This window comes from Bactrocera oleae, chromosome 5 (genome assembly GCF_042242935.1).
Source record: "Bactrocera oleae isolate idBacOlea1 chromosome 5, idBacOlea1, whole genome shotgun sequence".
NCBI lineage: Eukaryota > Metazoa > Arthropoda > Insecta > Diptera > Tephritidae > Bactrocera > Bactrocera oleae.
This window is the reverse complement of record NC_091539.1, coordinates 73,760,625-73,773,892: the sequence shown is the minus strand read 5'-3', so window position 1 is coordinate 73,773,892 and position 13,268 is coordinate 73,760,625. Positions and strand designations below refer to the sequence as shown.

Below are 13,268 nucleotides of genomic sequence, written 5' to 3'. Positions count from 1 at the left end.
ATAGTAATGTTTTCTCAATTATCTTTAGATTCGGTAGGCGCATAATACCTAATGATAAGAAATACCAAACTATATATAAAGGAGATTTCCTAATTTTTTGTTCCATTTTGAGTGATGGCTGTTGGTATAACTTTAAAAGTTCTGACGCAAAAAACCCAAACAACTACTCTTAACCAAGATTGCGCAATTTCGGTGTATTCGGTGACAAAACAGAACTTCAGATCTCTACGATGTCATCACGGAGCAATCAACTATTGAATCCTCTCCACTGTTATATGATTCGTCTATTTTTAATTTGTTAATGATGATGTATTTCAAATCGAAGCTAACATATATATTCAATACTATAGCATACAGACATGTACTCTGGTTGCCTCTGGAAAATCCCAGTTGATCAGCCTGTGTGTACATATAAAATAGGCAATGCCTATTTTTTCACAGTTTTCATTTCAGTTGAAAAGTTTATGGCTCAAATATGAGCTCGGCCATTACGAAGTTGTGCAGTTGGGATATGCAAAGTTGTAAGCAGTGGAAAGTATGCTCACAATAAAACTCATAAAGGCCAACTTTGTTTAAAACAGCCGTTAAAGCTCAAGCTCAAATGAAGACAAATGCCGACTCCACATATGCTTGGCAGTTTAACTCAGCGCCGTCGATGCGGGTCCGAAGACCTTCGCAAGTGAATTACGCGAAGGAAGCGAAGCCGAACGCGGAATACGAACGAAACTGGAGGCACGAGCAGCGACCACGCAGGCATATTTATGGATTAAATGTGCCGTTAAAAAAGCATTTAGGATCAGTTAAATGTGCTCATCACCAGAACGTTGCCAGCATACGAAAACAATGAAGCAGCCATGTCGTTCCACCGCGCACACCTCGTTATATTCCAGTCTTAGTATTCTTTATGTGCGTGTGTGTGTGCGTTTGCCATATAAGGCGTTCAATGCATTTAAATGCTAGTTTAAGGCCAACGGCAAGGCATTGGCAGGACTAAGGAGTGAGGTTGAAGGAAATGTTGGAGCTATTTGTAATCACTGCAGCAGGCGAAGAAAAAACTCAATCCTGGAATGGGCGAAGTCGAAAAACTTTATAGGCTTAGTCGGTAATCGCTGCATTGTCAGGCACGCAGCGAAACAAAAACAAAATGTCCCAAACAAGCAACAATTCAACTTTGGAGCTTAAAAAATAAATTCGAAGAAGCAAAGACAATGTGAGCTTCTGAACGGCATCCAGCATCGCGGAGCCCTCAACGAGTAAACGAGAAACCGTTTCGGCCAAATTATAAATTCATAAGAGGAAAAGTATGGATTTGTTATGATAACGAAAACAAGCAACCTCCTAACTATTGCAATGACACAGCAACAACAAAACTTGAAACGCTAGCAGACTCACGCACACACTCCCACAATCACTTGTAAATGTCCTTAGGCCCAGGATAATGGGCATAGGAAGCTGCTGCTGGTCCATGTAGAAAATGGCGCACATTTATTCAAATAGAAAATGCCATTAGACGCGCCTTAAAGTATTCATCAAGACGATTATCTGCACCATCAGTGTTTATAATGCCGACGTTATTTCAACGGCTCGATTGGATATGACACACCTTGAGTTGACCTATGTAGTCACCACCACGGACCCATTAACTCACCGCCTGTTTGGAATTATGGCAGTCACTTTAAAAATGACAAATGATAAATTATGCGACAGAGCATTGATAAGATCAATACAAGCCAATTGTCTTATGTATATATACATGAGCTGGGACACCAATAAGCTCCTTAACATACATGATGCCTGGCTCAGAGTTGGAGTTGGTAAAATCAGTATACAATATCTCAGTATTTATTTGATATGGGAAACATCGTACAGCTGTATTCTGAATAATTGGTGAGCTTGTCGTTTAAGCCACCGTCGGAACCATTTCCCGTAGTTGGCCCCTTAATCGGCGCTACAACCTCGGCCCACATCTCCTCCTTTTAATTGTGATTATATTTAATTTAAAAAATGATTCCTTTAGCTTCCCTCACAGCCAGTAAAATAGCTTTTGAGTGTCCCAAGCAACTTAATATACCATGAAATTCATTAGACCTTCCATACAACAAACTCCACCGATATCCCATGGCACACGTCAAAACTAGAGTGACGTTGATGTCACAGTCCTCTCCCACCATCGAAATGAGAAAACAGAAAATGCGATTTTGCCAATTTTGGTCGGCGTTTAACTGGTCGGAATATGCGAATCACGCGACGGAGCGCATTTCCATTGAATTTCATTGTCCACAAACAATGAACCCATCGAATGGGAATGCAGCGTATCGAAACTGGAGTAGGAAAGTACAATTCTACTGCCACACTATCCGAGACCTAACGAAGAGCCAGTCTGTTCACAACGAAAGCGGGCAATCCAGTGGGAATGTTAGGCGCATACACAGACAATGGACGGTAGCATATCTGTGTAATTGTATTGTTGGCATTTGAAGCCTTTCACTAGCATACCACCTGCAACCGAGCTGTGCATTGTTCCAAAGCTGCGACCGCCAAAGCCGCAAATGACGAGCGTCTGAAACGTTTTTTAGCGCAATTCTGTTTACCAATTCCAAAATTGTTGAACGTTTTTCTGCCTTTTTCGAATACAGTGTGAAAGTAAACAAAATCGAAAGTTCTTCTAAGCAATGGGATAAAGCATATTGTATTGACAAATGCAATCTAAGGGATATACAATATGATTTTCGGTTAGCAAAAGTTAACCACAGAGTTCCACTTGTTCTGTAAAAGATTCAAATCATGGTTGCCTTTTGTAAACAAATTGCAACTCCAATTGCATTTCTGGTAGAAAATAACATAACACCAAATTGGAGAGAAACGTAAAATACTAAATGGATGCTCGCTTTGGACTTGCTTCAAGCTTTTGTGTTCATTTTAATAGTATATTATTTATGAAAACAAGTCCAGGCCCTCAAACCTCACAGAAATCTCAACCAGAAAATCCAATATGGCTCTAATTCTTGTCGATAAATCTGCACTCGCTCATCTTCTATAGAGAACAGGTAATCTTTCGTGAACTCAAAAGAAAGAGCAACTCTGATGAATAAAAATAAGAATTTTAAATCATTTCGGTAAATTTGACCGATGGTGTTAACGGTTCCCGCGATGCAACCTGTACAAAAGCCACAATTCCCGATGTGTATATAGTCATCCCTAATGTCATCCAAAGCATGGATTTGCACCGCACACGTGCGAAGGAGTTTTCTTTATTTACCTCCAATTGTGTGTGTGTGGGTGGAGCTATACTTTAATTAAAATTCCAAACTTTATTCTTCTCTAATGATATTAACTCGCCTTTCCACATTGAAGAAGAATGCCTTGCAGATGGTACATCAATTGTTGCCATTGTTCTTTCTCTCCACACGCTTAGCTTTGCAACGCACATACATAATATTTACTCAGGTTCATATATACAGACATAAATCAATTAGTTCTTTTGTATGTGGCTATGCGAATCGAGCCGATGCTTTCTAAGTTTTAGTGCCTATTTTGTTGTTGTGGATAAGTTAGATTTAGGATTGTGCTCGGTTATGTTGCCGCCAGTGTTGCCTACGATTCCAACTCGACTACTTAATGGTGTTGAAATTAAATTAATTGAATTTAAAATGAAATTTATGTACACATACAAATACACCCACACATACAAACAATCAATCGAATACTCGGATATATGCTATATACCTATATACTTGTGCGTCTTCCATCGCTTTTGATCCGCATTCCTAGGTAATGCTTAACACAGCTCGGCAGCTTAGTAGCTCGGTGGCTCAGTAGCACGGGAGTTCGCCTCATTAATTCGCCGCCAGCCCAGCAGGTGCACGACGCAGCGTGCGCTGCCGCCTCCAGCTCATCTTTCTGCACTTCAACTTCGTAATTGATTTATAAGTGGAGTTTTCGAATGCAATTAATATCGTTGGTTGTGCAGAAGTGGCAGGCATTTTCCAAAAATTACCTTTCAATCCGCTATGGTTTTTGGCAGTGCGCCCCATAAGAAATGAGCTGTCGGCAGTCATCAACATAATTTTGCTATTCATTAACTTTAGAGCTTTTCTGCGCACTTAAAAAGAAGCGAGCGCAATTAGGAATTTTCCTAAGAGCATGGCATACATATGCACACCCTAAGAGCAAGTGTGTACATGTGTATATTAGGGTTCGTCTTAAAAATCTAAGTTTCAATTGGTTTCGGAAAGTTGTTTAATTTTTTGCAACTTTTCTCAAAATTTTGCGGTGACCAAACTGTTTTACATGGAAACACGGAAGGCGAAATCTCTGAGAACTAAATAGCATAGTTGTTGAGTTTAATTAAAAATCACTTGAACCTTTTATATATTGAATGTTGATCGCTCAACGTCGTCTACTCAAATCCTAAGCCAATATTTGTACGTCCGTGCTCTGGAATCAATTGAAATTTTTTATTTTAAATTTTTATTTAAAAAATTAAAGCAGAAAATTTACTATAGGTAAAATAAAAATTATTATTGTTTTAGAAAAGCAATGCTAAGGTTAGTAAACAATTAATAATATCAAAAGACGTGAATGATACATGAATCTAGAAACAACTAAATTTTATTAATGGTCAAAGAGATTCACAACAGGAACTCTCGGTATAAGTTAGCCTTATTATTAACATTAAAAACAATAAAAGTGATTTGAAGTTTTCTGTTAAAAAGCGATATTTTACGTCATCTTCAAAATTCACTTATTTGAAAATAACTCTATGATTCCAAATTAAATATATCAAAATAATTCATACATGTGTATGTATAACCCAGACAAAAAATTTTACGAATGTAAGGAACATTGCTTCTGCAGATACGTTCACAATTGCTCTTGAGTTACATTTAAAAAGAGAAAACTTACTCTATTTATTTACAAACTGCTAATCTTAAAATTTGCTGACAATTGCATAACAACATACAAGCAAGTTGAAGCATTTAGATACAGCTTTTAACTTCTCTCGGTGGACTCAGTTACCACCAGTGCGTACTGAAATGGAAAGGACCGCCCTAACATAAATAATATCTGACTCTGCATTCGTTTATGCCCCATGGGTGTGCTCGTCGACACATTCATTTGGCGGTTTTAATTGTATATGTTTGTGAGGACAGCTGAAAATATTCAATGTTTTAACAAATCTGCAAACGCTTAACAATTAACCCAAAAATGTTTCTTCGTACTTGACAATCACCAATTAATAAAGAAATTTAGGGTTCGGAAACATCTCACTCGCTTTCAAGAAGTCTATGGGTATTGTAACGGATCACTTTGGCTACAGCCGGTGACATGCTTAACATACCTAAATAAGAAAAAATATATAAGCAACTATTTGGGGAATCATATCACTACTTTTCTTTTGAGCACATTCAGGCATGCAAATAAATAAATTAGAAATCGACATTTCGCCTGCAGAAATTTGCGTTTGCACTGAGAAGGGAGAACTGAGAAGGAACCATTCACATCAGTTCTGGCGTCCATCACGCCGCGACTGCTGTTCGATGATGACTGACTGCCAGACGTGCGTATCCCTTACTGGTTTTCATGTGATTACCTGGCCCAACAGGAATTGAAAAAGTGGTCTGCATACTCCGCCGCTTGCACATCCACCCCCATTGCGTTCTGCGTCTTCACACATGTACATATGTAAATGAGGTTGTAGCAAATTGCATGCCACTGCCACGCACACACCATCATCCAGCACACATAACCGCAACAGATTGAGGCAGACACACGTTTACGCAAAATCAAAATAGTCCATTGACAAACAACTTGCCATACGAGCCACACACACACACGCATTCACAAATATCCGAACACTAGAAACTACTGCGAAACGCGCCGTTGATTGTGGCTGTGGTAGCCGCAGTGCGGCAAGACAGTCGGCGAGCAGTTGCGTTCGCAGCAAAGTTAAGGCGCTGCTTGAAAGCGCCGAGAATTCCCAATGCATACGTCTGGAGAGCGTCATGTTGATTTAATTCAGATTTCCATTCACATTCAAAAGCGATCCCAAAGCAAACAACAACAACGCAAGAAGCGCATACGGCCAACGAAGAGCAGGAAGTAAAAGGGAACGGGACGTCTTCAGAATACGAAAATTCTTATTTCACGCCTTGCCGCAAAACGTCAGTGCGAAAAGCTACAAGTTTCCTCATGTGACAGCAAATATGCCAAATGACATATGCACACGCACGCCCCGCACCTACAGCGAGACATGAAGATACTCGGATAAGAACATACGCGTCTTGAAGTGTGCATTACAAGCTGAGAGTTGCCACACCGGCGGGTAATAAATGACAAAGACGACGTCGATTACCGACAACAGTGGCGGTAGCAGAGACAAATAGTTATTGTTGCCGCTGCTCGTAGCTGCAGACTGGTTCCTGGCGGTAAGTGGACTGCTGGATTCGAACTCCCCAGGGGCATCATTTGAAGGCTTATAACTGCGCAATATTAGATTATGGAAATTTCATTGACAATGTTCGGCAGAATCGACAACACCGCATGCTCGACTACACTGAAAAAATTGAGCACCTTTATGATATAGCACAAGCACAAAAACAATGGCAAATTTGAAACCCACGGACTACTGGTATGCCATTGAGAAGTAAAGAAGGTGTTCCAGGTGAGATTTTTGAGAAAAGGTTGGAACTGGCAGCTGCGGAGAACGAGCAGCGTAGAGGAGTTTTATTCGTTGGTCCGATAAGACAAGTTTGGCAAGCAGTGTCTTATTTTCTCCATACAATATAATCCGCAGTGTAGACTAGCGGAGCAATCATTGAAGCAAATTTGTTAGCTTGCGCTTGGTTGGCTTTAGCAATTGCTTCCATAGGTCGCCCTGGTCCATTCATTTCGTAGGATTTTCCTACCTCGCACCTACCCGACAAGTAATCGCGTGGCTTCGTATTCATCTTAGCTCTTTGCGATGCCGAATTCCCAAATTGATAGACGTTTGTAGGTGTGTGAGTACGTTCACCGATAAGTCGATATTTTATTTGAGAGCGGCTAAAAAGTTAGCGTTTCTTAATAATGCTAGAATGCAACAACCAGTTTGACGTCAGCATAGCGTTACGAACACTGTAGCAAAGTGTCGGTCTCATGTTTCCACCAGAGCCAGCGGCATGAATTTGTGTGCTTATATAGCAATCCAATGCAATTTCCGAATGTTTGGGTTTATGTGTGAGTTTGTGCGAGCACATCGCACATCGCACTAAGCTCGTAGCCGATCGCTTACACACGCCTCCAGGGTAGCCAGCCCGCCAGGGCGGTGGCACACACACATATTGTTTATGACAACACAGGGTGCGGTGCAATAACAGCATAACAGAGTCATAAGAGCGTAAAATATGATATCTTTTCGAAAAATAATGAGATCGTTTTGATTTTCCTAATGCTGTTACTGTTGATACGGGACACTGAGGACACATGCCGCCCTCCCACCCTTGCCACTCGGCGACAGGATAGTTCAGTAAGCAAACAACAACAGCAAATGTGAAGCAATAAATGGTAAAGGGAAAATTGCAATTTGATATTATTGAACTAACAGTCAAGCGCTCCACCACCACACACACTGACAAACGCGCCCACACACATACAAGCGCTCAGACACCAGTGCTCGCGCTTTATCGCTCGAAATGCCGCAAATGGTTACAGCAAAATATGTGACAAAGGTGCGGCGAGGACATTCTTCGCCTGACACCACAAAAATACTACAACAACTGCTGTGCTTCAGCAGAAAAAGTACGAGTGAGTGTCGAAAGAAACGAATGAGAATGAAAAACGATGTCTTTACGATTATGCGGCGTGTTGCTTTACATATTTGCCGTTTAGTGAGTTTTAACATAATGAAATGTCAAACGTGGCTGTAAAATGTCCTTGGGGAATCGTAATTGCTGTCAGTGGCGATGGAGGTGGTGCTGGCTTCATCGTTGCAGGCGATGCAGTGAGCGTGACCGTTATAACGGGAATAACGAGTCGCTATGCTCTAGTATCATAAAGTTTCCGAATTCATGAGCCATTCAATTCATTAACGCCGAAAAAGCGAAATTCCGCAACTAAGTTTATTTTACTTACATACGTATTTACTTAATATGAGTTCATGTGCAGTCGGCATGAGCTCGTGTATATTTAGACGGGAAAGCAGTAATGGGCCTCTGTACCGAGCCATCCGAGTGGAAGCATATGCTTGTTATTGCTTAAATGCAAATTTTTAGTGCTTTTAGTGCGAACACGTCGATGCTGGAGAAGCGAGCTCGTGTGTGAATGTAAAAAGTAAAAAATAAATAGAAAGAATGAAAAAATTTCGACAAATCGCATAAAAATAAATAGACCACAAAACAGAAAACAATACAAGCCAAAATCAGCACATATGCCATAAATGTATGAGCTCATGTCATAAAATTCCAAATCCAAGCACCGCAAGACACTTGAACAGCAACATTAAAATAGAAATTTCATAAGCAAAATGAAAAGCAAAAAGGAAGGAGGGAAGAAGATAGTAAAATCGACTACATAAAAATACATACTTACAGAAATACATATGTGCCAGCATAATCGGTAATGTCGTTCATTTCGTTACAAAATTATTCACATTCACGTAGCAAATAGCTTACGCTCCTGCGGAACGTCTTTAATATTGAATCACCACATAATAGAAGCATATTGGGATATACCTATAAAGGAGGTACGATTTCAGAATAAAAAGAGCTGACTTTTCTATAACTCTTCCGATTCATCAAACTTTTAACACGTGACGAGTCGCTGAAAAAATAATTGGCAGCCCAATGATTCCTATTTTAAACTAATTGCTTTAATGAGGGAAGGAAAATGTTTTAAAAGACTCCGAAACCGCATCTGAAAGGCTTCTTCGAATCGTGGCGCTAAATGCGGTCGCAGTGCAGCACATCCCGAAGGTCTTGAAATTGTTGAACATTCAGCAAGAATCTTTATACACATACTTTTGTTCTACCGGTGTTCATAACAGCAAAAGTAACGCTCAATACATTCGAGAAGTGGAGAATATAAAATATCTAAGAAAGTATTGAAGACAACACACTTTTTAAGGAATTTTATTTTGAATTGTATTAATAATCAATTGGAATGACTTCAATTGCAAAGACACGCGATAAAAATATTGTAAATAAAAACAAAAAAAGTAGGAAAAACTAACTTTTTTCTTGCAAGCAATCTCGGAATTGGAAACTATAAAGTAAAATTTTTCGAAGGTTTGTAAGCTCTGCTTTCTTCTGCTTCGGGGTCACAGCGAACGAGCACTTCTTTTTGCCGGTGAAAACACTAAACGAATCTACTTCACTCTCCAAAAGATGAATGGAAATGTCGCTAAGTCACCAGGAGGGAAGTGGAGCAGTTAATAATTGAAATTTTGCGAAAGAGTCTATCGAGTGCATGAGAACAAAATATACGACACTGGGTGTGTGTACTTATATTTTTCCTTATTTGTATGTCTTTGACACATTGGTCTGCTTCCTTCCCGCACAACCTGTGGGCCTTCCCGTTTTAACCGAGCTATTTTTGCACGCCCCCATTAGTCACTATTCGAGTAACGGTCTTTCATTCAAATGGGGAGAGACGTGACAGCGAGTCAGTTGCCGCTGTCGCAGTGGAATTTCAATTAGAATTCCTCAACGCATAGTCGGCGTGCAAGACACAATAAGTATAATAAAATAATTTCCATTGTTTTTAACACTTCCACTGCATTCCCAATATCGGCAGCACGGCGACCCCCGCACTCGTCACCTTAGCAGGCACACACGTCGATATGGCTATGCGTGTGTATGTGGAGACGTCGCAAAAGCCGACTTGAGACATTTACATATGCACGAGCGAACTATCCGCCTGCACGTGAGCGTGTGCCTGCGTCTGTGCCCGTAGTAATATGCCTGTGTGAGTAATCGGCATTTACGCATGTGTGTGTCGGCTTGTGATCGTCGGCTGTTGCGGTTTCGCAATTAGTACTTTTTCGAAAACATCGTTAGTCTAATGTGATTGTCTGCAGACTTTCAGTTTTCGGCTGCCTTCGCTTATGTTCCTTCAGCAACAATAACAATAACAACACCAACAACGAAAGTGTGTCGATGTTAAATAAATGCGGGAACATTTTCAATTTCATTAACACCCTAAGTTTTCACTCTTTGGTGTGCTCATTAAAAATTATCAACATAATGCTGAAGGAGGGACGGAAACAGTCACGGGGAAGAGTTGCACCTGGATAAACTATGTTTGGGTGCGCAACCACATCCGCGGTTGCTTTGGAGAATTTCATCTATGGGCTTGTGTGGCAACCAAAGCGAAAAGTGCTCTGCGTAGCAGGAATTTAAATCCTTTTCTGCGGTTTCACCTTTACCCTCCATTTACAGGAAGTCAAAAGCAGGGAGGGAGAAAAGGGAGAAGGAACAAAGGGGGAACAATTGGTTAAAAAGCCTGTGCTGTAGTCCGGACATTCGAAAAGAGGATTCGCAGAAGAATCGCAACTGCTATGACATCAAAGAGCTAAAGACTTAACTCTGTATTTCCTTCATAGTATTAATATTAGCTAAGTGCTCAGGAAACTATATATTTTATATGTAAACTAACTATTGCCGAAATTTGTATGATAGCCGAACGCACGATTTCTTGGCATGTATTTCGTAAACATCATGAGAACGTATGTTTGTCGACATATGAAGTAAATATAGTGTCAATTCCCATTTGTCAAACTCCGGCTCTGACTCTAGTAAGCACCTTTATGTGAAATAATTAAACATTTTAGTGAAAGTTACATATATACGTTTATACAGGTTATGTGAGTTTCCAGAAGAGTTTGATTAATTTTTCATACTTTATAATGTATTTCCTGTCTTATGCGGTTACAAGAAAAGCAGAGAAAGTTTTCTCACACACACGCATACACTCAATATGACAACACTCAGTTACAGTTACACAACCAGGGGTAAATGGTTGACAGACCAAAACATCCCTGCCGTGAAGCCCCAATCTAATCAAGAAACATTTTCTGACTTCAATCGAACTAGTAAATAAAAGATCAGATTTATTATTATTATGTGATATATAATATAAGGATAAATTGGGGGACTTTGGGGGCACCAAAACCCGCAGTTTCCATAACAAACTAGATTTTCTTCTGTTTCGAATTAGTGTGATACTGACATGTTTAGACCAAACTCTGGCATTTGTCATCTCGTGTGACGTCAATGCCTAAAAATACCAATTCAGCTTCCAACTAGTTAATTTGACTGCAGGGATACAACAACACACATACAGTAGCTATGTACATATGCTCCTATATATCTCCATAAGTTCATATTCGTATGTTCTTAGTAGTGTATGTTCTTGTCACCGCGGGTTATTCACCTGTCAACACATTTTTGCCAAAAACAAAAAACTCAACAAATTGAAACGTGTAAATATTCGAAACTTGCCAGAAATTTATGAAAGCGAGCGCAAGGTGCTTTGTCGCATTGTCAAATATTTCACAAGGCAAAGCACACAAAGTGCAGGAAAATACCAGGCGAAAGCGCCACAAAACGGATGCGAAGCGGCGCCCAGAGTGTGAGGAGACACAGAAGGCTGGAATCTAACAGCAAGATAATCTTTCCATTTGTTGCCAGTGTGTGCCGGAGAGACGCTCACAGTAGAAGCCACACCACTCTCCCTCCAAAGAGGATAACGAATTTATAAGTATATCTTAGTACAAATGCAAGTTATGTAGTATTACAACTTGACTATTGAGTAATTTATCCAGCCCCCTAGGCTATACAAACAATTCTGGCTGGAGTCTTGGGTGTCCATGGGTTCGATCTTCTAAGCTACTTCAAGAATATCCATTGAGACTAGTGTGATTTGAGTTAGAGTTTTTCGCCCCTCATAAATTTACTACACGCTCGGTGTACGAATGATCCATAAAGTAATGCACAACCACTTTAGGGACGCATATACGAAAGGCATTCATTTCTTTGAAACCTTTACTCGAAAAATTTAATTGTTTTATTAGGAAGATGGACTATAATTTTAAATGGGTGGAAAGGAGGCAGATCCATAAATATCTATTCAGCAACAGAATATATGGCCCAGGTAATTCCAACAAAAATATTTGTCCGAAGGTTGGTCTGAATATTTCAGGAACTAATAGATAAATTGTCATAAGATAAAGAGCATTATAACAAATGTTTACGCTGACTGAAATATACTCTTTTATACGATTCAGGAGCACACGGGTACTGAACAGTGCAAGAGGCAGAAAATGGGCGAAATCTTTCGGAGACCGCACAGTTCAAAGTGTTGCGTTAAATCAATATCGGTGAACACTGTTTTTAAGACAAAATGATTGGCCTTCTCGCCAAAAGCGATTGGGGTTTTCAAAGTGTTGTTGTTCTTTGCCTAGATATGTGAAAATTTCAAGAAGGTTTTCTTGAAAGGAATCAAAAAGCCACTAGCTATTGAGGGCCGACAAAAAGCCAGCTAAACAATGCAGTGTCAATATCATTTTAGTCAACTCGTTCCTTTGTTATTAAAGTGTGAAGCATTGTATGCACATGTGTTGTTGTTGTCGCTGTTTTAAGGCTCCATTAAGCAAAGTCGCTCAAACAATTTCGCCAATTTGTAAGGATTTTAGTGCATAATATGCAATTGCTGCTGTAACCTTAAGTACTTTGGACTACAACAACACGAGCATTGCATTGCCATGAGTATGGGTAACGAACGCTCGCAATCGGAGGTAATGAAAGTTTCATCGCAACAGCAGCCGCACGAAATGCCTCGTAGCATCGGCAAATGTAAAGGCATCGAAATCCTTCGAAGTTGGAAGCATAAAATTCCGTAAAGGAACATAAAACCGTTTGAGAATTATTCGCAGTAAAATGTTCTTAGATAATAAAAATACAGCAGCGAATTCTTATTTTTCCTTTGCATGGCCCTGAAGGTAAGGCATGTTGCACAACCTTCTTAGCATTCTGAGTGGGAGGAACGCAGTTTTCTCTCACTGTTAACATATGTAACTACCTTTTTACACATTCGTGGATGTGGTCGAATTCATCGACACGAATACTCTCTGAAAATGGTGAGGGAAGTTCTCTTTCGTATCGAAATGCTCTCTTTGTTTAGTCACACATACATCCTTTGCAAAGTGAATTTTGGGATTGTTCATTTGTCGACTGTTATACGAGAACTTCCCATAATTAAGGCTTTCAATTTTCCTATAATGCAATGAACAT

At 39.9% G+C, this 13,268-nt stretch overlaps 1 long non-coding RNA gene across 2 annotated transcripts in view; it reads right to left on the bottom strand.

Annotated features, from left to right (window-relative positions):
* Positions 1-9,150, bottom strand: part of LOC118681284 (uncharacterized) — a 76,656-nt gene extending 67,506 nt beyond the window's left edge. Inside the window, exons 1-2 of one of the 2 annotated variants that reach the window (XR_004976974.2) lie at positions 8,569-9,150; positions 4,216-4,437 (exon numbers count right to left, since the gene is read on the bottom strand). This is a non-coding gene — a long non-coding RNA (uncharacterized lncRNA). Of the gene's footprint in view, positions 1-4,215; positions 4,438-8,568 lie in introns of those variants that run through there. The other variant, XR_011396481.1, reaches the window with a different exon arrangement.
* Between the last annotated feature and the right edge of the window lie 4,118 nt (positions 9,151-13,268).